Here is a 4,596-nt window from a genome sequence, read left to right as displayed (position 1 = left end):
TGGTTTTTGTGCCCTGAAATTATAGTTCATACACGTGGTGGCACTGTGATTTTACATGTTAGGCTTTCATTTTTCCTAAAGCCTTAAAGAGATTCCATCGACCCTTCTCGGGAGTGGAGTGTTGCTCTGATCATGGGATCTCTTTTTCTTCCCCTAGACTCCGTATTTGTGAGTCTGTGTAAGAGATCAGCACTGGAACCTCCATCTCAGAGTCAGTGTTTCTATCCCTAACTTCCAAAGGCTCTAGAATACTGTCACAGAGCTTTTACGACTTCTCGCTAAAATTTTTCAAGATAAAAAAAAATGGAACTGATTTCAGGGAGTCCCTTTAGTCTCCACAGGCGTGTTAGTTGTGGGAACTGAGAATGTAGGCTCTGTGGGGCCACATGACATCCTCATTCCCATTGTTTTAGGGTGATAAGTGACAAGACACATTTTCTCAAAAAGGTGAAGCTTAGCTTTCAGGATCCCCAGCAACGCTTCCCAGGACTACTGAGACATACTGCAGCAATGGTCAGAAATGAATGGGCTCGTGTCACCTCGCCCCTCCTCATTCTTTGGAAGATATTCTTCATGATACCAGCAGGGACATTGGGCTTTGTGTCCAGAAAGTGCGGAGTGGAATTGGGGTGCACTAGTTACTTTTCTGCCTCTGCCCGAGCAGTGACATCGGCACTAGGAGATGATGATGAAGTGATGTGATCTGCTGTAAGAATGATGCTTTTTCTCTAGAATTTTTCCTCGCATATTCATCAGGATGAGCCTCCAGTCCCCACCCAGACTCCTGGAGCTGGCTGAGCAGAGTGTGCTGAGGGACCAGGACTTGGCCATCCCCACCCCGGAGGAGCTGCCTAGGGAGCTCTTTCCACCACTGTTCACGGAGGCCTTCACCAGGAGATGCTATGAGACCCCGAAAAGGTTGGTGCAGGCCTGGCCTTTTGCCCGCCTCCCTCTAGGGTCCCTGATTAAGTTGCCTCATTTAGAGACCCTGTTAGCGGTGCTGGGGGGCCTGGGTGCACTGCTTGCCCAGAAGATTTGCCCCAGGTGAGGTGACCCAGCTGGCCAGGAGGGGAAGGCCCAGGCATCCAGGGTAGGGTTAGCTGGGTCAGAAGGAGTGGGAGGCCCAACGGTAGTCCAGAGGCTTCTGAATGGTGTTGGGGAGGAAGCTCAGAAAGGGCCTGGCCATTGCCCAGCTCCTCTGGGAAAGGACTGCTCACCATGCAGTTTCTAGTGAAGGATCAGGAACCTGGCCCCTCCCAGTGGCAATTAAAGACACTGGCAGTGGGGGCCAGGCAGCTTCCAACAGGAGAAAAAGGGATGGAGAAAACAGAGAGAGTGGGAGAAGCAGCAAGGAGGGGAGTCGCTGATGTCCAGGATGTGGATAAAGCTCAAATCCCTGTCTAAAATTGGAGCGTCTCTTCTCTTTTACCCACAGTTGGTGGAAACTACAAGTTCTAGACTTATGTAATGCAAAGGAGAACTTCTGGAGCCCCTGCAGCCTCTCCAGAGGCCCTGAGGAAGAGAGAAACAGCAGAGAACTGTCCAGGCTGGGCAGGCAGCAACCCTTGACGATGCTCCGAGACCTTTGCTTCAAGAACGGGACGCTGGATGAATGTCTCACCCACCTCTTTGAGGCATTGCAGAGTGGGGCAAGCCGAGACAAGGCTTTCTACACGTGCACTGCAAGGAGCGGCAGCTTTTTGGAAGGTCCACCCACAGTGTCATGGAGGTCCTGAACAGGGTGGGGCTAGACTTTCTCCAGGAGGTGAAGTGTGCTGCCCCTGGGGACTCTCCATTCTTGTAAGGTTTGCCCCTTACCTGGGCCAGATAAGGAATCTCTGTAAACTTGTTCTCTTTAACATCTATGTCTCTGCCTGCCTTCCCCCAGACAAGAAGGAGCAGTACGTCACCCAGGTCACCTCTCAGTGCCTCAAGCTGGACTACTTCCGGAAGCTTCATGTGCACTGTGTCTCCTTCCTCGAAGGCCAGCTGGACCGGCTGCTCAGGTGAGGAAGGATGGTGAGCTTTCTCTGCAGGTCACAGCAGAGCCTTTCTAGGTTACAGTAAACGCCAGACGGCATCTACCTTGACCCAGCCTATGGGGAGGTAACAGTGACAGAGACACTAGAACGTCCATGCATTGTCCTGTTGAGGCTCTGTCCTGAAACGGGTATCACACAACCATCCGAATACAGGCAGAGGAATCCCCTCGGGTACATGCTGTAGAGAGGGTGCCATTCTAGAAAGCGAGCTACTGGAAAGTTAAGACCTCGTGAGGATGCAATTGTGAATTCTTCCTGAGGTCATGTGTCTAAGTTAAGATGATGGGAAATAGGGAAGTGAAGAGGGCCCAAAAAAGAGAATGCCCATCAAACCTGCACATTTCAAAATACGAGCTCTGTCCTCATCAGCTTAGTGAACACGCGTGATCCTGTCTCTACCTCCCTGTCCTCAAAATGTTTTGAGCTCCGGCCGGGCGCGGTGGCTCAAGCCTGTAATCCCAGCACTTTGGGAGACCGAGGCGGGTGCATCAGGAGGTCAAGAGATTGAGACCATCCTGGTCAACAAGGTGAAACCCCATCTCTACTAAAAATACAAAGCATTAGCTGGGCATGGTGGTGCGTGACTGTAATCCCAGCTACTCAGGAGGCTGAGGCAGGAGAATTGCCTGAACCCAGGAGGCGGAGGTTGCGGTGAGCCGAGATCACGCCATTGCACTCCAGCCTGGGTAACAAGAGCGAAACTCCGTCTCAAAAAAAAAATGTTGTGAGCTCCAGTTCAGGTAATTAATACACAGGTAATGCATGATGTTGAAAGAAAGGGTGAAGGAGCAGGAGTGAAGAATGGTAAAAGCGATAGATGGTTTGCCGACGATACGGGCATTTCAGGGACCCCTGCGGCCTGCCCACCCCAGTTGAGATAGCAGGATCCTGCCTGGGTTTGCCCTTTACGCCTGTGTCTCCACTGTGCTCCTGTGGCCCAGAGATGTGGTTTTCTTCTTGACAGATGAGGAAAGGGAGCCTTGGACTTCATGGACTTGACCCAGTCACCCCAGGGAGGGCGAAGGTACTGAGCGTCAGTTTGGACTGCCCTGAATGAGCGGCGTCTCCATCCAAACAAAACCTGGATGGGGACTATGCTCAAATGAACAGAGCAACCTTGGGTTAGAAACACGATCGTCTTCCACCCTGAGGTCATCCCCAACACCTCCTCTAACTCCTCCTTGTTCTCTCCCAGGTGACTCCCGGTCCCCTTGGAGACAGTCGTTAATGACTGACTGCCTGCTGTCAGATTCGAACTTGAAGCATCTCTCTTGGTGCCCGAGCATCTGTCAGCTACAGGAGCTGGACCTGAGGGGCATCACACTGACCCATTTCAGCTCTGAGCCCCTTGCAGTTCTGCTAGACCAAGTTGCAGCCACCCTGCAGACCCTGGACTTAGAGGACTGTGGGATAACTCAGCGTCATCCTGCCTGCCCTGAGCCGCTGCTCCCTGCTCAGCACCTTCAGCTTCTGTGGGAACCTCATGTCCATGGCCGCCCTGGAGAACCTGCTACGCCACATCGTCGGGCTGAGAAAGCTAAGCCTGGAGCTGTATCCTGCCCCTCTGGAGAGTTATGACACCTGGGGTGCTCTCTGCTGGGGGAGATTCGCTCAACGGGGGCTGAGCTGAGGAAGACACTGAGGGACTTAAGGCAGCCCAAAATCGCTGTGTTCAGCACCGTCCCCTGCCCTCGCTGTGGTGTCAGGACCTCCTGTGACCTGGAGCCCAGTCACTGCCTCTGTTGAATGCCTGCCCATCAGGGTGGATAGATTTCAAGCTTTATTCTGGTGATTTGGGAACTGAAACCCAGGCCATGAGTGCATGGTAAAGGGAGCACAGACCCGTCATTCCAGATGCCTGCTCAGTGTAAGCGGGAAAGGGAAAGGGATGCAGCAGGGCTGGGGCTGGGGAAAAGTTGGCTTGGAGTCGATGGGATCTTTAGAGACCCGTGTCCCAGAGAATCAGAAATGGGAAACTGAATTGCTAGAGTGAGAATCAGTAGGAGAGGCACATTAGAGAGTTTCCCCTGCACAGATGCTTGTAAAGAAACAGTCAGAAATCAAAGGAAACTGAGTGGAAACTGGTGTCCTCCATGATTGCTTAACCTGGCTTAACAATTTAAATCTAAAAAGCTCCAGTTACTGATGGCAGAAGGAAAGTACTGATTTGTTTGTGACTAATGAGTCAGCTCCTGGAAATCAAGGCATCAAAATGGAATTTGATCACTTTGATCAAATTTGATCATTTGGATTATTATTTTTAAAGGTCTCCATTTTGTGTTGGAGATCATACTAGATGGGTGTTTTCTTCCATGAGCTTAGGATTCTCTCGCCTGAATTCCTCTTCAACCGTCCCATTGTAATTTTCTATTGCTGGGTTTCCCTGTGGTCTCTGCTAGTGACTCTGGTGCTCCTTTTCATAATGACCGGCACTATGTTAGGACCTGAACTGCTGGCACGTATCCCTGCAGCTGCGTACGTGGTAGCAATTTGTATGCCTTTGGCAGGCTACGCTTCAGCCTACGGCTTAGCTACTCTTTTCCATCTTCCACCC

The 4,596-nt window shown here is 51.5% G+C and overlaps 1 pseudogene; it reads left to right on the top strand.

The window, feature by feature from the left end:
- Positions 1-757: 757 nt before the first annotated feature.
- On the top strand, positions 758-3,788 carry LOC120366065 (PRAME family member 12-like; annotated as a pseudogene).
- The last annotated feature ends 808 nt before the right edge of the window (positions 3,789-4,596 follow it).

This window comes from Saimiri boliviensis, chromosome 11 (genome assembly GCF_048565385.1).
Source record: "Saimiri boliviensis isolate mSaiBol1 chromosome 11, mSaiBol1.pri, whole genome shotgun sequence".
In the NCBI taxonomy this organism is placed as follows: Eukaryota; Metazoa; Chordata; class Mammalia; order Primates; family Cebidae; genus Saimiri; species Saimiri boliviensis.
Note: the sequence above shows the minus strand (reverse complement) of the source record. Positions and strands in the feature narration are given on the sequence as shown.